This window comes from Bufo gargarizans, chromosome 1 (assembly GCF_014858855.1).
Source record: "Bufo gargarizans isolate SCDJY-AF-19 chromosome 1, ASM1485885v1, whole genome shotgun sequence".
Taxonomy (NCBI): Eukaryota; Metazoa; Chordata; class Amphibia; order Anura; family Bufonidae; genus Bufo; species Bufo gargarizans.
In genome coordinates this window covers 320,851,873-320,878,921 of record NC_058080.1, presented here as the reverse complement: position 1 = coordinate 320,878,921, position 27,049 = coordinate 320,851,873, and the positions used below count along the sequence as shown (strand labels likewise).

Genomic DNA, 27,049 nt, shown 5'->3' with positions numbered 1-27,049 from the left:
CCCCTTCTACGGGTGACCTCCAGACACCCCGGACCAACCTTATCCGGATGGGATCTATGAAAAGCCCTCAACAGTCGGTTGGCACTGACATCCCGTGCAGGAACCCACATCCTCTCCCCAGGGCCGTATCCCCTCCAGTGTACCAGATACTGAAGGGAACCCCGAAGAACTCTAGAGTTGAGAACCCTGGAGATCTCGAACTCCAAATTTCCATCGACCAGAACAGGAGGAGGAGGCAATGGTGATGGTTCCACCGGTTTCACATATTTTTTCAGTAAAGACCTGTGGAAGACATCATGAATCCTCCAAGTTTGCGGAAGATCCAGCCAAAACGCTACTGGGTTGATCACTGCAGATATTTTGTACGGACCGGTAAATCTTGGACCCAGTTTCCAAGATGGCACTCTCAACTTAATATTTTGAGTGGACAACCATACCAGATCACCCACACAGGTCCGGACCAGTCACACGTCTCTTGTCAGCCATTCGCTTATACCTCTCACCCATCTTCTCCAAATTCCCTTGGATCTTCCGCCAGATGGAAGACAAGGCAGAAGAAAATCTCTCCTCCTCTGGCATCCCAGAGGAACCAGTCCCAGAAAAGGTACCAAACTGAGGATGAAAGCCGTATTCGCCGAAAAACGCGACTTACCCGTGGACTCCTGCCTACGGTTATTCAAAGCAAATTCTGCTAGAGACAAGAATGAGGACCAGTCCTCCTGATTCTCAGCCACAAATCACCTCAAGTAGGTCTCCAGGTTTTGATTAGTACGCTCTGTCTGTCCATTCGACTGCAGATAAAAAGCTGAAGAGAACGAAAGTTGAATGCCAAGCCGAGAGCAGAACGCCCTCCAAAACCTGGAGACAAACTGTGTGCCCCTATCGGAGACCACATCCGAAGGAATACCATGCAATTTCACAATATTATCCACAAAAACCTGCGCAAGGGTCTTGGCTGACTAGATAAATATATAAAGTGAGCCATTTTACTGAAACTGTCAACTACCACCAAAATTACTGTTCACCCGGAGGAACTCGGTAGATCCGTAATAAAGTCCATAGACAAGTGCGTCCAGGGGTGAGACGGAATAGACAATGGATGAAGTGAACCAGCCGGTCGAGTATGAGCATCCTTTGATCGAGCACAGGTTTCACAAGCTGCCACGTAATCCTCAATGCTCTTATGTAACCCGGGCCACCAGAACCTCCGGGACACAAGATCAAAGGTAGACTTACCACCAGGATGCCCAGCAAGGACAGTATCGTGATGTTCCTTAAATACCTTGTATCGCAGGCCCTCAGGAACAAACAACCTCCCTGGGGGACAAGAACAAGGAGCCCCCTCCTGGGCTCTCAATACCTCCATCTCCAATTCAGGGTACAGAGCAGAGACCACCACCTTATCAGCCAAAATCAGAGCAGGATCCTCTTAATCACCTCCCCCAGGAAAGCTGCGAGACAAGGCATCTGCCTTGACATTCTTAACCCCTGGGCAAAAGGTAACCACAAAATTTAACCTGGTAAAAAACAGTGACCATCTGGCCTGTCTAGGGTTCAGACACTTGGCAGATTACAAGTAAGCCAAATTCTTATGGTCTGTATATACCGTAACGGGGTGAGACGCCCCCTCCAACCAGTGATTTGTCTTGCTTGCCAATCTATAATTGGGTTATGTTTAGTCAACCATGGCAACCCCAAAACTATAGGAGCTGGCAAATCCTTCATGACAAAACAAGAAATAATTTCAACATGTGTATCACCCACCCTTAAGTGGATACCATGAACAATGTGAGTAAGACTCCTTTGAGAAAGAGGGGAAGAATCAATTGCAAAAACTCGAATCTCATTCTCTAAAGTGCAAGTACTTAGTCCTAGATTTTGAAGAAAAAGAGAGTCAATTAGGTTTATCCCAGCACCACAATCAAGGAATACTTCAACAAAAAATGTCCTTGACTCTAGCGCCACCACAGCTGGAAGGAGAAAACGGGAACTGCATGGAGCTTCCATACCTGCCTGCTCCACCACACCATTCATGCTACCAATTGACAGGGAAGTTATTTTTTCTTTCTTTCTTTTTCACTTCCACTTGCGGTTTAACATAAGGACAAGCAAAAATAAAATGACCACTCTTTCCACGATAGTAACACAGTTTGTGCAATTTCCTAAAGTCTCTACTAGTAGAATGGCAAGAAACCAGACCCAACTGCATGGGTTCCTCCGCTATCCCAGAGTTACCTGTAACATCACCCGGGGAGGTAGTAGAGACGAAACCACTCGCAGAAGGGATCCCTTGCGCGGAGGGAGCCCTACACCTTTCTCTTATGCGTCTATCTAACCGTACTGCTAAAGACATGGTATTCTCCAAAGAGTCTGGGTATTCATGAAAAGCAAGGGCATCCTTCAATCTCTCAGATAACCCTTGACAAAACTGACTACGTAACGCGGGATCATTCCACTCTGATTCCGTAGCCCATCTCCTAAACTCAACACAGTAAGCCTCTGCAGTATGTTCACCCTGAAATAAATTACGTAACCTCGACTCTGCCATCGAGACCCGATCTGGGTCATCGTAGATTAATCCCAGAGCCTTAAAACATTCCTCCACCGACCGGAGGGCCAGAGAACCGGATGGCAGAGAAAAGGCCCAGGATTGCGCGTCCCCTTTAAGCAGAGAAATGATTATTCCTATCCTCTTACTCTCATCACCTGACGACGATGGACGCAGCCGAAAATTCTATTTGCAGGATTCTCTAAAACGGATAAAGTAATCCGTACCCCCTGAAAATCGATCGGGAAGAACCACTTTAGGCTCCACACAAATTTGACCTGCACGGGGGACAAGCACTTTTCACACAGAAAAACCACCTACCAGGCTCTGAGCGAGAAGCAGGGGAAGGGTCACCTCCTAGCTAATCCCTGACCTCTCTGCCTGCACTGCTCAGCCCACAGGCAGACCTTGGTGGTAGGAATGCTGTGTCCTCGTGCCTGGGCTAATACACCCTAAATTCCATGAGATGGTGAAAAGGGGAAATAGGAGCAGCCTGCTCGCACAGAACCTGGATGGGAGAGATGACACAAGCACAACTAAAACAGCAAACAACAAAAACAGAAACACTTATCTTTATCAGAGCTGGGACAGAAAACCTTTCTTCCTTGCTTGCTTCCTAGGCCAGACTGATTTCTATAACCCGCTCAGAGCACTTGAATTAAGAGCTATTTAAACTAATGACCCCACCCAGTGCACCTGATGGGAGGAAGATCCAGCACGACTCCAAAACAAACACTAAACACGTGCTGCTATTCTGGCCGACCTCCGCACATAGTCAGAGCCGGGCATGACAATTTGTTTTTTTACTAATTCAAAATTCTTGCAAAATTCATCATTGTTAGGGAAGAGATTAGGACGTAAATGTGATCTCAATCCCCTGGGGATTTGCTGTGATTTATAGTATTCTCTCAATGTGCTGAGGTGTAACTCAATGGTAGTAAGTCTCTTAGACTCTTGCTCAAATTTACTTTTCAACAGGTCCTCAATTATTAACCTGTGAATGTTCTCTTCAGTATACAAGTACACACTCATATTGGCAGTCTCTTTGGTCTTACCTGGTCCAAGGGGTACATACATCTGGTGTACTTAATGAGTCCCCAGTGCATGCTCCTTGGATCCAAACAGTGTAAAGGCAAAAGTGTAGAGCAACACCAACGGACCTCACCAACCAATACCGGAATGCATCAGCCACAACAAGACCGCAGATCCGTAGCAGTCGACCGAACAGCAGAAAAAAATGAGGTTACAGCAGTATCTCCGGTGTATCCTTTATTGAAGTCTTGAGTGCGTACAAAAAGCAAAAATACAACGTTTCGGCTACATAGTAGCCTTTATCAAGCATGTGAACAATGAAAATAGCAGCCATAAATATTCATAGTTTGGTTCCACCATTGGGTGGGAGGAGTAATCATCATAAAACCACAACCCATTAATAACATCTGTGTAATTAAAAACTGAACACAGTCTGATATATAATCAAACATATCAGTGCCTAATTAATACAGGTGTGTACCTTATATAAGATGATCACCATCTGACAGCCTAGAATGTACCTGGACTCCATATCGGCATCTGGCCGGGTGCATTGCGCATGTCCGTGACGTCATCGAGTTGCCGTCGCAACGCATGACGTATGATGAATGCGCACCCAACTCATTCTGAGTGCCCTCATGATCGGCATATAGACGCCACTCAGGTACATAGAGGGCACACATTGTGCGCATCATCAGACAGAGTCCCATGCGAATCACATGATCGCACGGGAGTCACATGACCACAATGCATTTATCCATACCCCGGTCTATATCATAGATGAATGTAAATGTCACTCTGTAAATAACCATGCAAAATCGATAAAGGGATTAGGGAATTATATGGGGGGAAATATAAAACCATACATATTTTTTCGACATTAAAATGTCTGACTAATGATAATAAATTATTGGACCCCATATTACAAATATTAACCTACCAAGTTAATTATCTATATAACATGACAGAGTGTAAAAAAAAAAAAAAGCGGGAAATATGATCCCTACCATATGCATGAATGACAATAAGGAGTACATTACTATGGCTAGACTTCAGACCAACATAAATTACCAAAAGTGAGGTGTGAGTGACAATTTAAAATAATGTCCATAAAAAAACATGTAAAACAAGCCTATACTGAATTGGACAAATAACTAATAGAGTGTACTACCTGTCTATACTATTCACGTTGAATTCAATATTGAGCCCATGGGGTTGTAAAGTTTGTAAGGTAAAGATCCATTTTAACTCTTTCTTTCTAAGGGTACGTTCTCTATCGCCACACCTTCTCTGAACGTCAACTGAATCTATGACCTGGAATCTCAGCTGATTGACAGAGTGACCACATTCAATAAAGTGTTTTGCCACTGGTTTATCCATCAAACCATTTTTTTTCCTTATTGCACTCTTGTGTTTATTGAATTTGGAGGGGTTCCATTGACTCTGATTTTCACCATCATCTGAATAGTGGTGTACCTGGCCTTCAATTCACTGTGACAGCTTCCCGGGAAGAATGACAATTCCTTGACGTTAGGGTTTATACACTACGTGCAGAATTATTAGGCAAATGAGTATTTTGACCACATCATCCTCTTTATGCATGTTGTCTTACTCCAAGCTGTATAGGCTCGAAAGCCTACTACCAATTAAGCATATTAGGTGATGTGCATCTCTGTAATGAGAAGGGGTGTGGTCTAATGACATCAACACCCTATATCAGGTGTGCATAATTATTAGGCAACTTCCTTTCCTTTGGCAAAATGGGTCAAAAGAAGGACTTGACAGGCTCAGAAAAGTCAAAAATAGTGAGATATCTTGCAGAGGGATGCAGCACTCTCAAAATTGCAAAGCTTCTGAAGCGTGATCATCGAATAATCAAGCGTTTCATTCAAAATAGTCAACAGGGTCGCAAGAAGCGCGTGGAAAAACCAAGGCGCAAAATAACTGCCCATGAACTGAGAAAAGTCAAGCGTGCAGCTGCCAAGATGCCACTTGCCACCAGTTTGGCCATATTTCAGAGCTGCAACATCACTGGAGTGCCCAAAAGCACAAGGTGTGCAATACTCAGAGACATGGCCAAGGTAAGAAAGGCTGAAAGACGACCACCACTGAACAAGACACACAAGCTAAAAAGTCAATACTGGGCCAAGAAATATCTCAAGACTGATTTTTCCAAGGTTTTATGGACTGATGAAATGAGAGTGAGTCTTGATGGGCCAGATGGCTGGATTGGTAAAGGGCAGAGAGCTCCAGTCCGACTCAGACGCCAGCAAGGTGGAGGTGGAGTACTGGTTTGGGCTGGTATCATCAAAGATGAGCTTGTGGGGCCTTTTTGGGTTGAGGATGGAGTCAAGCTCAACTCCCAGTCCTACTGCCAGTTTCTGGAAGACACCTTCTTCAAGCAGTGGTACAGGAAGAAGTCTGCAAGGTAAGAAAAACATGATTTTCATGCAGGACAATGCTCCATCACACGCGTCCAAGTACTCCACAACGTGGCTGGCAAGAAAGGGTATAAAAGAAGAAAATCTAATGACATGGCCTCCTTGTTCACCTGATCTGAACCCCATTGAGAACCTGTGGTCCATCATCAAATGTGAGATTTACAAGGAGGGAAAACAGTACACCTCTCTGAACAGTGTCTGGGAGGCTGTGGTTGCTGCTGCACGCAATGTTGATGGTGAACAGATCAAAACACTGACAGAATCCATGGATGGCAGGCTTTTGAGTGTCCTTGCAAAGAAAGGTGGCTATATTGGTCACTGATTTGCTTTTGTTTTGTTTTTGAATGTCAGAAATGTATATTTGTGAATGTTGAGATGTTATATTGGTTTCACTGGTAAAAATAAATAATTGAAATAGGTATATATTTGTTTTTTGTTAAGTTGCCTAATAATTATGTACAGTAATAGTCACCTGCACACACAGATATCCCCCTAAAATAGCTAAAACTAAAAACAAACTAAAAACTACTTCCAAAAATATTCAGCTTTGATATTAATGAGTTTTTTGGGTTCATTGAGAACATGGTTGTTGTTCAATAATAAAATTAATCCTTAAAAATACAACTTGCCTAATAATTCTGCACTCCCTGTACAGAGGGAGGTAGAGTCAAGACAGATTTATATCAGAAGCCTACTGATAGAAATAATCTATTGAGACATGACAGTAACCATCCCTGACGTATGCTTGATTCATTGCCTTGAAGTCAGATGCTGCGTGTTAGGAGAGTGGTATAAGAGGATGATGTATTTGTCAATCGGATTGATGAGCTGTGTAATAAATTCTCCAAGAGGAGGTTTCCGGGCAGATTACTGCAGAACACCAGAGATAAGATCTCGCTGATTGACACAGAGACCACATTCCACACTTCCTCAACAAATAGGGACATGGGACGTATTCAGTTTGTATCCACATATGGCAACCAAAGTGCTAATATAGCACAGGTTTTGAAAAAAAAATGGCATCTCTTGCATAGAGGCCTACCCACGATTCGGGAATTTGGCAGTCCGCCACTTATAGCATATAAGCGTAGAACTAACCTACATGGCAAACTGATTAAAACAGATATACGATAGGTGACATGGGTCGAGGTGTTCAGAGTTATTTGAGGCCTAGAAAAACAGGTAATTTCCTATCTCTAGGCTGCTGTAATTGTGGAAACATGATCAAGGGAAATACTTTTGTCCACCCATACAGTGGAAAAAAGTATAACATCACATCTGTAAAGAATAAATCAAGGCAACTGGACGTACTGTAGATTTCTTGAAAACGTTTCACTCGTTCTTCCAACGAGCTTTCTCAATTCTGAGTGACTGTACAATAATTCTCTGGGAACAAATATGGAACTGAATAAATATCTGGTAATTATACCCAGCATGGGGTCAGAGGTCATTATAGGCAGCATGGAGTCAAAGGTGTTGATTCCATTATTCTAATTGGAGTCAGTAGGTGATAATGACCTCCCAGAAAAAGGTGTCAAGACAGTATTGTATGTGGCAGACAATAGATGTCTAACCATGACCTGGATAAATGAGAACCTTCACAGACATATTACATCACAGAATTTTACACAGGTCGGTCCACATTTGTCATTTACATGATCCAATGCCCCTGCAGCTTAGTTTATGTGGGTGAAACCACTATGGAGATTAGGGAACACATCAATAAATACAAGATTATAATAAGGAAAAAATTGATGGATAAACCAGTGGCAAAAGACATCGAATGTGGTCACTCTGTCAATCAGCTGAGATTCCGGGTCATAGATTCAGTTGACGGTCAGAGAAGGTGTGGCGATAGAGAACGTACCCTTAGAAAGAAAGGGTTAAAATGGATCTTTACCTTACAAACTTTACAACCCCATGGGCTCAATATTGAATTCAACGTGAATAGTATAGACAGGTAGTACACTCTATTAGTTATTTGTCCAATTCAGTATAGGCTTGTTTTACATGTTTTTATGGACATTATTTTAAATTTTTTTTTTTTTTTTTTTTTTAACACTGTGTCATGTAATATAGATAATTAACTTGGTGGGTTAATATTTTTAATATGGGGGGTCCAATAATTTATTATCATTAGTCAGACATTTTTGTGTCCAAACAATATGCATGGTTTTATATTTGCCCCCATATAATTCCCTTTATCTATTTTGCATGGTTATTTACAGAGAGACATTTGCATTCATCTATGATATGGACCGGGGTATGGATAAATGCATTGCGGTCATGTGACTCCGGTACGATCATGTGATGGTCATGTGATTCGCATGGGACTCGGTCTAATGACGCGCACAATGTGCACCCTCTATGTAACTGAGTGGCTTGTATACGCCGATCATGAGGGCGCTCAGAATAAGTTGGGTGCCCATTCATCATTATACGTCATGCATTGCGACTGCAAGGCGATGACGTCACGGACATGCGCAATGCACCCGGCCAGACGCCGATATGGAGTCCAGGTACATTCTAGGCTGTCAGATGGTGATCATCTTATATAAGGTACACACCTGTATTAATTAGGCACTGATGTGTTTGATTATATATCAGACTGTGTTCACTTTTTAATTACACAGATGTTATTAGTGGGTTGTGGTTTTATGATGATTGGTTCTACCACTGGATGGGAGGAGTTGACTATGAATATTTATGGCTGCCATTTTCATTGTTCACATGGTTGATAAAGGCTACTATGTAGCTGAAACGTTGTATTTTTGCTTTTTGTACGCACTCAAGGCTTCAATAAAGCATACCCCGGAGATGCTGCTGTAATCTCTTTTCTTTCTGCTGTTCGGTGGACTGCTGCGGATCTGCGGTCCTGTTGTGGCTGATGCATTCCGGTATTGGTGGTGAGTTCCGTTGGTGCTGCTCTACACCTTTGCCTTTACACATAGATAAGGCAGAGTCAGTTTAATACCATTCCTGCCTTCTTGATCATTGTATACATGGCATTCCATGAGCGCCATGTAGACAGATTAGTAACTTGCAATGCCTTTTACTCCTTCAATTATGATAATGGATCTTGGGTAGCTGTATGAGCTGCTGGGACTTTGTAACTGGCCCATATGTCATCCCATATGACAGTGCAAATAAATAAATAAAAATAATATCCCCCAAAGGTGTCATGACTTTTTTGGGGATGTATTAAAAAAATTTAAAAATTCAAACAGGCTTGTACTGACCTGTAAGAAAACAGGTGAATCTATTGGCGGGCCCCAGAGGCACTAGTGGCACTGCTTTGTAACACCCCTTGTGCTCTGCAAACCTCCCCTTGATTGACAAGGGCTAGACATGCTGTGAGCTAGTATGAAAAGATCATATACACTATGTATATGATTCACCACACCGAGACCTGCTCAGAAAGCTAATCTTCATATAACTGCTTTATTCACAAGTGGAATATATTAATAAAAAGACACCAGTAATGTGTGTTATCTTATAAGCACAGAAAAAACCTACATCTCGATGTTGTAATGCTGCTAGAAATCCCAGGTTTGAATTCTGGGAGAAACTTTTTTTTCTTCCACATTTAACCAATAATAAATGACCCCCATAGTCTTTTATTAAGACCGGCTAGCGTAAATTTAGACCATTTTCTATGCCTAAAACAGGCGTAGAAAATGATAAATAACCTTTCTGTCGCAGTCTGAGACAGATATACGCCAAAAAGTGGCGTATATCTGTTAGTAAATGACCCCCTTTATCCTTATCATATTGAGAATAATGTTTTAGGCTTAAAAAGCTAATAAATGTTGCTGATTTCTTTAATCATATTTTGTGTCTGTGAATAAATCAGTAAGGCCCCTTGCAGACGAGCGTATGCAGATTAGGTTTGGATGCGTTGCGATGCGTTCAGTGAAAAATTAGCGTTTTCGCAAACAAAGTCATTCAGTTTTGTCTGCGATCGCGTTCAGTTATTATCACGTGGGTGCAATGTGATTTAATGCGTTTTGCACGCGTGTGATAAGAAATTGAAGGTATGCAAACAACATCTCTTAGCAACCATCTGTGAAAAATGCATTGCATGTTTTTTCTATGCTTATAAGCCTACACATATTATTAGTTTTAATATAATCCTATATTGTGCTTGTGAATAAAGCAGTAATATGTAGATTAGCTTTCTGAGCAAATCTCAGTGTGGTGAAGCTATAGTACATAGAGAATATGGTATGTAGATGCTAGGACACAGCTCTACCCTCAACATGTCTAGCCTGTCAATCCTCCAATTTTTCATTTGCATATGAATAAAAACACATATATCTCTGCAGCTGTTTAGCATACAGACAAAATAAAGGTATCAATCCAATCAGCATGATGAGCTCTACTAGCCAGTATGCCAGATTTAATGGGGTTGATCCTGGTGACAGAACCACCTTAAACTACCTTACCTGAATGAAGATTTAGTTTTTATATGGAAGTGGTGAATGTCACAAATATATTTACATTACAAAAACTCTGTTTGTTAACCCCTTAAGAATGCAGTTAGTTTTGGCCTTAAGAACGCAGCCCAATTTTCCAAATCTGATGTGTCTCTGTATGTTGTAGTATTTGTGGAATGCTTTTACTCATCCAAGGAATTCTAAGATTTTTCAGTATTCATTGTACTTTTGGAAATTTTGGCCAGTTTTGGCTAAATCTTGTGGGGGTTTTTTGTGCACTTTTCAAAATTTTAATTTCTCTGCTTCAAGATAATAAGGCATACTTCACAAAATAGTTAAAGGGGTTGTCCATATTCAGAGCTGAACCTGGACATATCCCCATCTTCACCCCTCCGGCCCACCTGATATGAGCATTTCATGCTCCGATACTCTGCTTTGCCCTGCATCACCGGCATTAATGGGTGGTCATTAGTGGTCTAAAGCTGTGCATCAGAGCTGGTGACGTCACCGGGAACACTGCTGGGCGGAAGCCTAGCAGTGTGCTAATGTAAACAAAAAAGCCCTTTTCCTGCACAATACAGCGCAGGGCAATGAAATGCTCGAATGCTCATAACAGGGGGGCCGGAGGGGTGAAGATGGGGATATGTCCGGGTTCAGCTCTGAACGTGGACAACCCCTTTAATAATTAATAATAATTTAATGCTTTATGTTGGTATTATTTTTCAAACATACTTAACATTTTAGGGGGCTATTAGAAGTTTAGGTTTAGCAACAATTTTTCAAGGAAATTCCCCAAATATTTTTTTTAGGGACCAATTCAGTTCTGAAATGACTGAATGAAACCACCCATAAATTACCTCATTTTAAACACCACCCTCAAAGGATTCAAAATGACATTAAGGAGATACGCATTGGTTGCCACTGTATTGTACAGCCGGCACCCGGCCACAATGACTGAGAATGGTGATCCTGCCGAACCCATCATTTAACCCATCAGATGCCACAATCAACTATGATCGCAGAATCCGTGGAGTTAGGCGGAGGGATGTGGCTCCCTCTGCCTTCTGATCAGAGCCACCACAGTGAAATTGTGGGGCTCTGATCAGTTACCATGGTAGCCTGGATGCTGCTGAAGCCGTCCAGTCCTGCCATGGTAAGTTTCCTCTGCAGTGAAGTTTCCTATGCCGTATTGGAAAAAAATGGAAAATACGCAATTTACCATTTTTATTCATCTTATCCCCCCCAAAAATTGAACACTGATCAAAAAGTTGTACATACCACAAGGCAAGCCTTCATACAGCCCTGTAGACTGAAACATTAAAAAGTTATGGCTGTCAGAATACGGTGATGCAAAAAGTTTAACTAAATAAAAACCATACAAGTTTGGTATTGCCGCAATTGTATTGAGCCAAAGAATAAGGACGTCATGTCATTTTTAGCGCACAGTGATGTCAAAACCTTGGCGGAATTGTGTTTTTTTATTTTAGTTTTACCCCACAAGTACATTTTTTCCCCCTATTTTTCAATACACATGGTAAATTAAATGGCGGAATTATAAAAGCATCTTGTCCTGAAAAAGATAATCCCTCATATAGCGATATGAATGGAAAAATAATAAAGTTATGGCTATTGAAATGTAGGGGGGGGGGGGGGAATACAAAATGTCAAAATTAAAATAGTCCTGGTCTTTAAGGGCTTAATCCATTTTTAGAACATTTTTATAACATCATGGTTTAAAAAAATAAACCTTAAAGGGTTTCTACCACTTCGGTGTCACTTATTTAGCTGTCAGACACTAGCGATCCGCTAGTGTCTGCTCTGGCCAACCATCCTAATATAATTGCTTTTGGGGCAGTCGTTTTGATAAAAAAAACTACTTTTATTAATATGCTAATGAGCCTCTAGGTGCTATGGGGGCGTCATTAGCACCTAGAGGCTCCGTCTACCTTCAGAAACTGCCGCCGCCGAGCGCGTCCCTCCAGCCCGCCCATCTCCTCCTGAATGCGATCCTCCTTGTGAGCGTATGTATTCTGCGCATGCGCAGTGAATGTCTGACCGCTTCCTTGCTCAGACATCTCGCCTGCGCGATGACGCCATAGTGCTCCGAGGAACAGGCGCAGTGGAGATGTCTGAGCAGGGAAGCTGTCAGACATTCACTGCGCATGCGCCAAATACAGGCGCTCACAAGGAGGATCGCATTCAGGAGGAGATGGGCGGGCTGGAGGGACGCGCTGGGCGGCGGCAGTTTCTGAAGGTAGACGGAGCCTCTAGGTGCTAATGACGCCCCCATAGCACCTAGAGGCTCATTAGCATATTAATAAAAGTAGTTTTTTTATCAAAACGGCTGCCCCAAAAGCAATTATATTAGGATGGTTGGGCAGAGCAGACACTAGCGGATCGCTAGTGTCTGACAGCTAAATAAGTGACACCGAAGTGGTAGAAACCCTTTAATGTTTATTACCCTGATTCTGCAGTTTAGAAATATCTCATTTGTGGCCCTAGTGTGTTACTTGAATCAAATGCAAAAGAAAAGAGAAGCGCACATGGGAAGGACCACTTGAAAAGGCAGAGTCTGCCAAATAGTTGCTCACCTGTATGTGCAGGAAGCACAGCACTCAGAAAGGCATATACGTACCACCATGGTCTAACATGGTGACCACCGGTAACGGGGTATCATTGTTCGATTTCTGAGAGGGAGCCTGATAAATGGCTACGGCTACTACTTCAAAGCAAGGTAGCATGAGTTGCGAGTCTGCAGGTGAGCTGACCCTGTAATCGCTCAGGTGTGCCAGGCTTCCCAGAGGCAACGACAAGCTGTCCTCTGTGGAAGGTATATCGTCTGTGTCTTCTGTATCCCCCCAGCCACGCAACAGTGATGCCCATGAGCTGGTTTGGGTGCCACCCTGCTGTGAACACAGTTCCTCCTCCTCCATCTCCTCCTCCACCACCTTGTCATCCTCCAAAACTGTGCCCTGGCTGGACAATTGTGTACCTGGTGTATGTTGGTGCAAGAACCCACCCTCGGAGCCACTTGTGAATGACTGGACTGAAACCCTTGTAAATTATCCCTCTTCCTCCTCCTGTTCCACATTCTTTTCTATCATCGCCCGAAGCGTTTTTTCAAGGAGACATAGAAGTGGGATAGTAACGCTGAGAATGGCGTCATCGGCACTTGCCATGTTGGTGTACTCGAAACAGTGCAACAAGGCACACAGGTTTCGTATGGAGGCCCACTCATTGGTAGTGAAGGGGTGCTGTTCCGCAGAGCGACTCACCCGTACGTGCTGCAGCTGAAACTCCACTATTGCCTGCTGCTGCTCGCACAGTCTGGCCAGCATGTGCGAGGTGGAGTTCCACCTTGTGGGCACGTCGCATATGTGGTGGTGAGCGGGAAGGCTGAAGTTACGCTGCAGCGCAGACATGCGAGCAGCAGCAGGGTGAGAACGCCGAAAGCGTGCACAGGCGGCTAGCACAGCATTTTTCCCATCCAAAAAAACCCTGCTCTGCCTAGGTGACAGGGACCTAAATTTCTAAAAGTCATCTGTTCCATTGTTGGGTAACATTAACCATTTTTGGCCGTCAAAAAAAACCCTGCTCTGCATTGTTCACAAGGAACTTAATTTAGTAAAAACGTCTGTTTCTTCGGTGGTGATTGCAAAAAATGAGAGCGTCAAACAAGGGACGTGGCCCTGGTCGTGGTGCTACTGGTGTTAGTGGAGCTCCTGTTGCAGGGAGAGGACGTGGTCGATCTGTGCTAGCTACACACCCAAGTGAAACACCTTTCTCAGGTGCAAGTAGACGACAGAACCTTCAGCGTTATTTGGTAGGGCCGAATGCGGCTCTACGAATGGTGAGGCCAGAACAAGTACAGGCAATAGTAGATTGGGTGGCTGACAGTGCCTCCAGTTCCTTCACATTGTCTCCCACCCAGTCCCCTGCTGAAAGATCAGAGTTGGCACCTACAGCCCATGGCCATCAGTCTTTCACCTCATGCCCTTGCAAATCAGCCAAGCAATCTGAGCCCCAAGTCATGCAGCAGTCTCTTCTGCTTTTTGATGACTCTGCTGGCAGGGTTTCCCAGAGCCATCCACATAGCCCTGCCCCAGAAGTGGAAGAGATTGAGTGCACCAATGCACAGCCACTTATGTTTAAGGGTGAGTACATGGGAGGCCATCCGCTAAAACACAGGTGCCAACCGCCGCAGCTTTCTGCAGTCTGCAGACCGACAAGGAGGGCAGGGGTGAAGACTGGGTGGAGGAAGATAAGGTCCTCAACCCTACATGGAATCAAGGTCATGCAAGTGACCTGTGTAGTTTGGAGGAAGAGGCGGTGGTCGCACAGAGCTACCAGCACAGCAAAAGAGGGAGCAGGGTGCAAAAGCGGAGTGGCAGTCCCCTAAACAGTATGCCTGTTACTGCCCACCGCACCAAGGGACCGAGCACACCAAAGCCAGCTCCAAGTAGTTCCCTGTTGTGGCAGTTCTTCAGACAATGTGCTGACGACAAGACACGAGTGGTTTGCACGCTGTGCAATCAGAGCCTGTAGCGAGGCATAAACGTTCTAAACCTGAGCACAACCTGCATGTCCAAGCATCTAAGTGCAAAGCACGAGCTGCAGTGGAGTAGACACCTCAAAAACCAAGAAAGGTCTCTGGCTCCTCTTGCTTCCTCTTCTGCTGCAGTCTCGGCCTCTTCATCAAGAAGAGGAATCATTTACAAGGGTTTCAGGCCAGTCATTCACAAGTGGCTCAGAGGGTGGGTTCTTACACCAACATACACCAAGTACACAATTGTCCAGCCAGGGCACAGTTCTGGAGGATGACGAGGTGGTGGAGGAGGAGGAACTGTGTTCATAGCAGGGTGGCATCCAAACTAGCTCATGGGCATCACTGGTGAGTGGCTGGAGGGATACAGAGGACACGGACGATATACCTCCCACAGAGGACAGCTTGTCGTTGCCTCTGGGCAGCCTGGCACACCTGAGCGATTACAGGGTCAGCTCACCTGCAGGCTCGCAACTCATGCTGCCTTGCTTTAAAGTAGTAGCCATTTATCAGGCTCCCTCTCAGAAATCGAACAATGATTCCCCGTTACCGGTGGTCACCATGTTAGGCGCATAAAAGCACATCGAAAGTTGATAGGAAAGATATCCAATTGGATCATGGACGTCACAGGGATGTGCGATCAGGCAGAAGTAATCTAGAGTCAACAAAGCGGCAGCAGGGTCTCTCCTGTATAATGTTTCCTCATCCAAAATACCGCTGTGACATTCCCTGTAATTTTTCATTACTCATTCCAATAACAGGGCATCTTAAGAGTCCTGTATTGTTATTTATCGTCACTACCTCCCCGAGTCGGTAGTGGGTGATTGCCGCGTGCCTCCTGCCTTCCTTCAATTTTTCTGCTTTAATAACTTGTCCCACCATCTCCACCCAATCAGATTTCAGTCATTGACCTCCCTTGGATGTGGTATCCCTTTCTCAGACTCCCTCTCTGGCATGGAATCCTGATTTCCCGTTGCCCATGATCACCATGGTAGGAGGATAAAAGAACATCGAAAGTTGATAGGGAAGATATTCAATTGGATTGTGGACGTCACAGGGACGTGCGACGTGGTGGAGCAGTATGTGTGCACACGCCTACACGTACTGACTGATGGGTCTGCCCCCTTCAACTTCTCGGTCTCAAAATTGGCCACATGGCCTGAGCTTGCCCTTTCCGCCTTGGAGGTGCTGGCCTGCCCTACACCCAGTGTATTGTCTGAACGTTTATTTAGCACAGCAGGAGTGGGTTATCACAGACAAGCGCAGCCGCCTGTCCACAGCCAATGTGGACAAGCTCACATTCATTAAAATGAACCAGGCAGGGATCCCACAGGATTTGTCTGTACCTTGTGCAGAATAGACATGTATACCGGCCTCACCCAGCCATTGTTGAACTCCAGCGCACTTAGCTCTTCGGGTTTGGGGTCAACTCAAACTTTTTTGCTAAGTTTGGCCGAACCCGAACTTCCGCTCAACTCTATCCACAAATTGATATGTAATTTCTCCCTGTATGGCAATAACCCATATGTGGTTGTAAAATACTGTCTGGGCACACAGCAGGGCTCAGAAGGGAAGGAGCATCATTTGGAGCATGGATTTGTTTGTTTTTTTGCAGGGCAAGCTAAAGTGTTTATTGGTAACATTTCAGTGAACATATGGCTTTTTGATTGCTTTTTATTCCATGTTGTGGGAGGCAAAGTGATTAAAATACATTTGCAATTTCTGTATTTTTTTATGGGGTTCATCATACTGTATAAATGATATTTTAATTTTATTCTGCTGATTAGTATGACTATTTTTTATAGACCTAGAACCCATTATTAAGCCTCTGGCTGCCATGAGAAACACTAATACTATGAGATCATAGCAAAGAGGTTTGAAGGGGTATAGAGGGTGTCCCCTCCCTCTGTCAACCACTTAGATGCCACAGTCACTAAGAGGTTAAGCAGATAGTTGCAGCAGGAGCACATCGGTAAGTTACAACAAGCCCCTATTGTAGATTGCACAGCAGCGTTTCCCATTACAGTGCTGTGATTGGTCAGTCAATATTGACTAACTAATCACAGCACTCACCAGACAGGAAAAACTGACATGTCACACACCGACACTACACAGATGTAGCAGGGTTGACACGCAAACTTTTAACTCAAATTTCTTAAAACTCATCACGTTATCGTGAAACTAAAGCCACTGAAAAGCAATTGAAGTTTAGATAACACGTCTCATAAAGCATGTATGTTAACTCTACTACATCTTTAGTAGTGATTGGTTGCAGCCATTACTATTGTGTCACTTGACACTGTGATGTTTGAAATCCATGCTGTAAATGTGTGGGAATAGGTTAAATTTGCTTCCAAAATGTGTTAAAATCTCTTTTATTAGGAAGTAAAGTAGTTTTTGAATTGAATCTGCATGGCCTTGGGGAAGGGGACACAAAATATACTTTAACAATGGTTATTGTTCAAGCTGGCCTTACACATGTTTAACATATTAACCCCTTTTTTCATTGTCACCTTCCAAGAGCTATAACATTTTTATTTTTCCGCCTATAGAGCTGTATGTTGGCTTATTTTTTTCGGGACAAGTTGTGAGTATGATCACAGCGATACCAAATGCATATCGTTTTTTTTCTGTTTTACTACTTTTATTCAATAAATCCCCCCCTTTTTTTTTTAAGGAAGAAAACTTTTTTGCACTGCCACTTCCCACAACCCATAACTTTTTTCTTTTTATGGAGTTGTGAGAGGGCTTGATTTTTGCAACTAAGTATAAATTAGCAATTCTGTCTTTTTTTACGGTGTTCACCATAGGGGATAATTTACATGATATTTATATAGTGCTGGTCGTTACAGACGCGGCAATACCAAATATATGGAGGAGAATATAAGACAGGATCCACAATTCATAATAGGTGATTGTCAAAGATTTTCTATTCTTTTCCTTGTACAATGACCTCTGCACAGGTCACAGAGCATGCTTAGAAAACTCTCCCATAGATGTCAGTAGGGTCCCCTCCTGTCCATTGTGTCTGTTGGTTGTGTGACTGCCATAAACAATTTTGTAATGCAGATAAGACAAGATGGCCACTCATATAATAATTTTCAGGAAATAAAATAAAAATCTACAATCAGAAAATAAAAACTGATTTGAAAAAAAAGGAGCTACTATCTGATTTTAACTGGCAGAATTTTTTTTGTGACACATTTCCTAAGGCCCCTTTCACATGGGCAAGTTTTCCGTTTCTATGGGGCTGTGCACATGAGCAGTGATTTTCATGCATCACTTGTGCATTGAGTGAAAATCGCAGCAAGCTCTATTTTGTGCGTTTTTTCACGCAACGCAGGCCCCATAGAAGTGAATGTGGCTGCATGAAAATCGCAAGCAAGTGCTGATGCGATTTGATTTTCACGCACGGTTGCTAGGAGATGATCGGGATGGAGACCCGATCATTATTATTTTCCCTAATAACATGGTTATAAAGGGAAAATAATAGCATTCTGAATACAGAATACTTAGTACAATAGGGCTGGAGGGGTTAAAAAAAAATTCAAATAATTTAACTCACCTTAATCCACTTGATCGCGCAGCCCGGCTTCTCTTCTGTCTTCATCTTTGCTGTGCACAGGAAAAGGACCTGTGATGATGTCACTGCGCTCATCACATGGTCAGTCACATGATCCATCAACATGGTAAAAGATCATGTGATGGACCATGTGGCAAGCGCAGTGACGTCACCAAAGGTCCTATTCCTCAAAGAAGAAGACAGAAGAGATGCCGGCTGCGCGATCAAGTGGATTAAGGCGAGTTAAATTATTTTTAAATGTTTTTTAACCCCTCCAGCCCTATTGTACTATGCATTCTGTATCAGAATGCTATTATTTTCCCTTATAACCATGTTATAACCTTACAGGGAAATTTCCAGAGGAAAAAAAAGTCTGCTTTGAGAGCTGCACTTATACAGGCAGACAAACAATGTGAGTTTGTGAGCCCTCGCGTGTTTGAGTTTGTGTGTGTGTTTGTATTAAGTGTGTGACTTTAGATTACGTGACTTCAGATTCTGGGACTTTAGGAGGGGACTACAATTTGGGAATAATTTTTTTTCCTTTTAAGTGGGGAAAATTGGTTTCTACCTCACAGGTTTTAGTTTTTTTTACCTTCCTCGGGATCAACTTACAGGATAACACGCCGAACTGGATAACAGATGTCTATTTTTGGCCTTATAAACTATGTTACTATGTATTTTGTGCTGCTCGCAATATTTTGTGATGGACTGTGGTATTTGGCTCTGTTGGGTTGGAATAATGTGCCACAATGTGGTATTGCCGGTCCCGCCTACTTGTGTTGGCCCTGCCTTCCATCAATTTGGACTTGACTAATAATCTTTATTTATTGAGCACCAACATATTCCGCAAAGCTTTACATTTCTGAAGGTATTGCACATGCACAGACAAAATCAGACAATATACAGATGTAGCAGGGCTTGTGATCACAGTAGAATCACTTGAGCACAGAGCGGTATCCTGCTTCATTAGCTTTCGAAGCATGTAAAAAGAGTAATGATAAAATTCAGGGTGCAATTTGGGTTTGTAAACAGCAGATGGTGCATGGAACTGCCACTGCTTTACATTGTTAAAGGATTCCTGGTCTAAAACATCGTACTGTATACAACAATTATACTGTGTGCTCCTCTGTAGTAACTAGATGTGATAGTTCGGAACCTCTCCTGTCCTGCCGTATCCCATATTTGAATATTTATTGTTTTCCCGTCTAATTCTCTAGTCCTGATATTCCTGTTACTAGCCATCAATATACAATGTATGCAAAACAAAGAAACACGCCATTGTTCAAATCTTAAATATTTAACCCGCTGTGATATGGACATTTAGAAAATGCTTGGAATGTTTTTCAGCCTTGCTGCAGATTTCAACAATTGTGCTTGACATGTCTGTATCACCTTGAAATAAAACCGTAACTCAACTCAACTATTCCTGAATGGCACAAAGTAGGTTTATAATTGATGCAACTTGTCAACAAAACAATTCTAGGAATTTTGTATTATTTTAATTCTGCATTTGCAGCACACTCTGACCCCATTAATTTCTATTCTAGCAGAGCTACATTGTGATCCCGCTGTGATTCTTGCGCACAGCATCGCAAGACCAAGATCACCATGTAGCCCTAATATTCATCCACTTGTGCGGCCCAAAAATCCACGTGGAAATGGACATGTAATGCACATTTTTACATCCACAGCAGGTCAATTCTTTCCGTGGATTTCCCTCTTTGCACTGAATAGGGTGAAATCCACATCAAATCCATGTATAATCCATGTGGCTGTACCTCCAAGGGGTGAATTTTTTCATGCATAGACAATTTTTCCAACCGATTTAACAACCTTTTCACTGGCTGTCATTTACATATAGTAAATATCTGGAGGAGGTTTGTGACCAGAAGCTGCAAGTCTTAAAAAATTGGCATAAATCGTTAGGCACAAGACACACTTCTTTCTTTACGGCCACTGTATCGCCTGTATATACTGTATGCCCCAATAATTTGTGAAACAAAACAATTTTCATACATTTTGTAAATGTATGACCTATTGTAGTAATAATTCCATGTATTTAAATGGGAAAACCTGTACTTAAAGAGTGTGTGATGTATAGTACATGGCTATCTCCTACAGTAGGTCTTAATAATGCCTATACAGTACAAGTGTCAGACGTCAGAAAAATGTGAGCGGTATAAACCTCTAAAACAAGCCAAACAAGAACATTTACTCTATTCAAGCAATTTACAATATGCCAGCCAATAAAACCTTACCAACATACTCTAATAAAAACAATCCCAACAGAGGAGCAGTCATCCTCTCATCAGGAAGCTCTCTGAAGGAGTACAGCTCTGAGGGCCAAATCCGTGAAAACATATCTACAGTATTGTCAGCAAAAGTGCAAAGGAGGACAAAGAGCTATTCAAGCAAGAAGCAGTCCTGAACCACTAATTCATTATTGATTGAAATATCCTATGCCAAAAATAATACAGTAAAAACATTAATAAAAAAATCTGCAGGATGGCAGTTTACGTCACAGACTTTTACTGCAGATTTTACCCTATGGAAATCCATGGCAGATCCACTTTTAAAACTTCTGCAGCGACTCCGGATTAGATATACAGAAAAGTCTATTATATATAGAGAAAAATATAATTCCTAAATGTACTGTAAGGGATCACACAAGCGGCAAGATTGTATTGGATAATACAGAAGGTATTTTTGGTATGTTCTGCAGGCACCCTGCACAGCAGTGTGTTATAGTGATAACTGATAGAAAGGGAGATAATAGCAATAGTAATAGATACAGTACATAGTTGATATCAGTTAAGGCAGGCAAGCTCAACCTGCGGCCCTCCAGCTGTTGTAAAACTACAACTCCCACGATGCCCTTCTGTAGGATGATAGCTGTAGGCTGTCAGGGAATGATGGGAGTTGTAGTTTTGCAACAGCTGGAGGGCCACAGGTTTAGCATGCCTGAGTTAAGGGATAATAGCATCGGGAAAGATATAGGTATAATGGCTATAAGCTATCACTAGTTAAAAACCCAATTGCTATTTATAAGCGTATGCATGGCAATTGTGTTGTGGCAAAATCGTGAATGAATTGCTACATCTGTTGCCTTAGGTTTTGTAACAGCAACAAGCTACAGTACTACAATAAGAATTAATATTGCCACAGCACAGCAGAACAAGGGGATATGAAGGCAATATTCCAATAAAAATCTCCCAAATTATTCTACTGCTTAATGAATCTAGCATCCATACAACCAATAATGAGATATTGACATTGAATGTGATATATTCTTTTTAATTGATTTTTGATGGATGTTTTCAGATAAACAGTGCCTGTCTTATCTCTATATATAATTAATTAATTTTGACGGGGTGACAGTAGAAGAAAGAATACAAAATAGTAAACCTGAGAAGAAAGAAAGCTTAAATAAAAGAAGAAAATTAAATATAAAGTCATACACAACCCAAATGGTATTGTCAAAAACGATAGATTGTCCTGCAAAAATTGAGCCCCCACACATCTCCGTGGACATAACTATAAAAAAAGTTATGATGGTCAGAATATCACAATGAAAAGAAAATAATAATATTTTGTACGAAGTGAGTCCTGATGAGGCTTAGCTTGTTGCAGTGAGTGGGCCTATAGAGGTCCTGATTGGGGGGGCTGTTAGGGTTGCCACCTTTCCCAACAAAAAATACTGGTTACACAAGTTAAAAGGGTTGGTGTGGGTTAATACGGTTGTTATTTGATCATATTTTACGTTTTGCTCCATTTTTCTCTCTCAATAAAATCAAACTTTTCACTGTGACACCTTATATTTAAGTTTCATTTAGCCTCTATTTTTAAAATGTTTCTGTGGGGATTCAAACTCACAACCTTCTAGGTTAAAGGCAAAAACCTTAACCACTGGGCTGTAGAGCTCAATGCTATGTTTTTTGCTGAAAAACCTCATAGAAGTTTCTTTTGTAAGGTTGTGCGTTCAAATCCCCAAAGAAACATTATAAAAATACTGGTTACATAAGTTAAAATGGTTTGTGTAGGTTAATATGGGTGTCATTTGATCATATTTTATGTTTTGCTAAATTTTTTCTCAATAAAATAACTTTTTCACTGTTGGGAACACCCTGTGTATTTAAGTTTTATTTAGCCTCTATTTTTAAAAAGTTTCTGTAAGTATTTGAATGCATAACCTTCTACATTAAAGTGAACCTGTCATGTGGATATTTGATTATAATCTAACTAATTATATACAATCATTAACTACTAAAAAGTACCTTAGATGTATTCACTTACTGGCGTGACAGATGGTCACCTCATAATATACAACAAAGATGCCACATGCCGCATGCTAATGAGCTTATTTGAGTCCAGCGTTTATTTCAATTCATTTATTCAGAGATACAGCCGCTCCCCTGCCCACCTGCTCCTGATTCATATGGAAAAAAACTGTCATTCAGCAGCAGGTGGGCGGGGAGAGTCAGGAGCTCATAAATATTCATGACTCATCATTATCAGCTGGAGCTTTTCAATACAAGATGTTGGCAGATTGACTGGGTCAATTAAAGAAAGTGACCCAGCAATTTGCTAAGAGAATCAGTCACTTATTTATGTTGCCCTTAGTTAGGACACCATAAAACTGGTGACAGGTTCCCTTTAAGGACCAGAACCTTAACCACTGGGCTATAGAGCTCAATGCTAATTCAGTACTGAAAAACCTCACAGAAGTTTCTTTTCTGTTAAAATCAGCATAGAAGTTTCTCTTGTATTATACAAGAGAAACTTCTATGAGGTTTTTCAGAAGTAACTAAGCATTGAGTTCTATAACCCAGTGGGTAATGTTTTTACCTGTAATGTAGAAGGTTGTGAGTTTGAATCCCCACAGAAACAATTTAAAAATACTGGTTCCACAAGTTAAAAAGATTGGTGTAGGCTTATACGGGTGTTATTTGATCATATTTTAAGTTTTGCTCCATTTTTTTTATCAATAAAATCAAATTTTTCACTTTTGGTAACACCCTGTGTATTTTAGTTTTATTTAGCCTCTATTTTTAAAGTTTCTGTAGGGACTTGAACTCACAACCTTTTACATTAAGGGCAGGGGTGTAGCTATAGGGGGTGCAGAGGTAGCGTTTGCTACCGGGCCCAGGAGCCTAAGGGGCCCCAAAGACTCTAGTACCACATGAGAAGACACCTGTTTTATAGAAGGTGCATGTTGGTCAAGTTACACCTCTGGCTGTAGGGAAGGTGTTAGGTCAAGAATTTGGCATAGTGGGGGGTGCAGTTAAAATTTTTGCCTCAGGCAGCAGGAAGGCAATGTGCTTCCTTGCCCCTGGCCACAAAGCAATGAGGGATGGGGGACCCAAGTTAAACTCTTTCACCAGGGCCCATGAGCCTTTAGCTACGCCCCTGAAGGGCAAAAACCTTAACCACTGGACTATAGTGCTCTATGCCATGACAGTGCTGAAAAACATCATAGAAGTTTCTCTTCTGTTAAAAACAGCATATAAGTTGTATTATACAAGAAAAACTATGAGGTTTTTCAGCACTTACTTAGCATAGAGCTCTATAATCCAGTGGTTAAATTTTTTGGCCTTAATGTAAAAGGTTGCGAGTTCAAATCCCCACAGAGACCTTTAAAAAATTTAGTCTAAATTAGATTTATATACACAAGGTATCCCTTAGCATAATGACAATGTTTGGGAATACCTCTTTCATGTTCATAACACTGGCGACATATGCATATATGTAGTCAGAGCAGGGACTGAACAGGGGGCCCCTTAGAGGATTGGGGCCCTGGGCAATTACCCAGTTTGCCAGCCCTGATGCTGAGTAGGAGTTGGTGTCAACTAACAAATTATAGATGGAAAACATACCTGGTGGGTCAGATAAGAGGGTTTGGACCTGGCTTGTGCTTCAGAGATGCTATAGATATAGAGGTTGATTGATCATGTGTTCACTAATCGAAGTACCAGCGATGCCGAACAATACATGTAAACAGCATTACAAGCATACCTGTATGTCCTTTGTATTATTTGTACATAAACTTTTATTCTTATTGAAAACGGATGCCCAGTGCCCAGCTGCGCAGTTTTTGATTTTTGAAGTGTCCAAGCATTCCTCCGCAGGCTTCCACCCCTCCCCCGATGTTGTGGGGATTCTTCTACAACTCTCACATGGGCAACCTCTGTTGAGTTCCTGGCACCTGTGCAGAACAGCTCCCTGATGTGATCGCCAACAGAATGGAATGCAGTGCACACACGCCAGGGGCACAGCAGAGGGTGCCAGAGTGAGAGTTGTAGAAGCATTATCATGATGTCAGGGAGAGAGAAGGAAGCCTGGGGAGGAGTGCTTGGGCACTCAAAGCTTGTCCAGCTGGACACTTTACAGCTATTTTCATTAAGAATAAAAGTTTGTTTTCTGCACATCTATAAATATCACAAAGGACATACAGGTATGTTTGCAGGATTTGGGCATCGCTGCTACTTTATTATTAATGAAAATGTGCTGACAGACTCCCTTTTAACGTGTTGACAATTTGGGAGGGATAAGAGGATAGGGTTAGGAAGATGGGCTGTAGGATAGATAGAGTCTCATTATTGTTCCGGTGCTTATGGGAAGACTAATCTGAAGTACAAGAGGTGCAGCATAATGTGACTTAAACCTGTGTACCCGGATATTTAGATCTAACATATGTCATGTATACATGCCATCTACTTTAAGAGGGACACCCCTCTAGAGGACCATTTGTATTGTAATGTTATATATTATGTTGTGGCAGTGCATTTCAGCAGAGGACGGTATTGTTGGCAAAGGTTTACAGGAACAGGGACTGTTCCTCCATCTTGGTAGGAATGGGCTGATCCTGCTTCCTGCCAGGGGGATGGGAGTTCCAGTGTAGCTAGAGTGAGGAGATAAAGCACATGCCAGAGCTCCTACTCCCAGGAACCAAAGATTCTTCTCTTGTGAGACCAACACATCAGAGAGATCAGCAAAACTTGAAAATACTGCTTCAACAAAGCATCTATATGACAAAATTGCTGAATGATCAGCGAAATACAGCTTTACAAACAAAATGCTAAAGTAAATATATAGTCATCCAACCTGCCACCATACCTCAACTGGTGCCAAAAACTGCACTTTGTATTTGCGGTTGCTGGATGTACCACAAGTTATATTAATAATTACAACTGATAAAAAGAGACTACTATGTTTATTTCTGGCCTAATTCTTCAGACTACATTTTCACTGCACTAATCCCTAGGGGGCAACTGCCTGAGAGAGCACATTGCGACACAACATTTCATCAGGGCTACTACCACTCCTATTCTCTGCACCAACTGCTGCATATATACATTTTAAAGGATTTTACATACAGTTAGGTCAATATATATTTTGACACTGACACAACTTTTGTTTTTATTGCCTCTTTACTAAAACATATTCGAGTTTTAGTTATATAATAGACATGGACATAAAGTCCAGACATTTAGCTTTCATTTGAGGGTATCCACATTAAAATTGTATGAAGGGTTTAGGAGTTTCAGTTCTTTTGCATGTGGCACCCTGTTTTTAAAGGGACCAAAAGTAATAGGACAATTGACTCAAAGGCTGTTTCATGGGCAGGTGTGGGCCATTACTTCATTATTTCATTCTCAATTAGGCACATAAAAGAGCTGGATTTGTTATTTGGTGTGGTGCTAGCATATTGAAGATTTTTCTAAGAAGTTAACATGTGGTCAAAGAGAGCTCTTCATGCAGGTGAAACAAGCCATCCTTCATCTGTGGGGAAACAAAAAACATTCGACAAATTGCTACATTATTAGGAGTGGCAGAATCTACAGTTTGGTACATCCTGAGAAAGAAAGCACAGGTGACCTCAATAATGCAAAAAGACCTGGACGCGCACGGAAGACAACAATGGTGGATGATCGCAGAATAATTACCATGGTGAAGAGAAACCCCTTCACAACAGCCAACCAAGTGAACAACACTCTCCAGCATATAGGCATATCAATATCTAAATCTACCATAAAGAGAAGACTGCATGGAAGTAAATACAGAGGGTTCACTGCACGGTGCAAGCCACTCCTAAGCCTCAAGAATAAGAAGGCTAGATTGGACTTTGCTAAAAAAAAACAAAAAAACAGCACACTTCTGGAAGAACATTCTTTGGACAGATGAAACCAAGATCAACCTCTACCAGAATGATGGAAAGAAAAAAGTATGGCTAAGACATGGTACAGCTCATGATCCAAAGCATACCACATAATCTGTAAAACACAGCGGATGCAGTGTGATGGCTTGGGCATGCATGGCTGCCAGTGGCACTGGGTCCCTAGTGTTTATTGATGACGTGACACAGGACAAAAGCAGCCAGATGAATTTTGGGGTTTTCAGAGACATACTTTGTGCTAAAATCCAGCCAAATGCAGCCAAACTGATTGGTTGGCTTTTTATAATGCAGATGGACAATGACCCAAAACATAA

At 42.1% G+C, this 27,049-nt stretch overlaps 1 protein-coding gene across 1 annotated transcript in view; it reads right to left on the bottom strand.

Annotated features, from left to right (window-relative positions):
* LOC122928504 (beta-1,4-galactosyltransferase 1-like) overlaps window positions 1-27,049 on the bottom strand; it is a 374,285-nt gene that overhangs the window by 17,628 nt on the left and 329,608 nt on the right. The window lies entirely within an intron of this gene.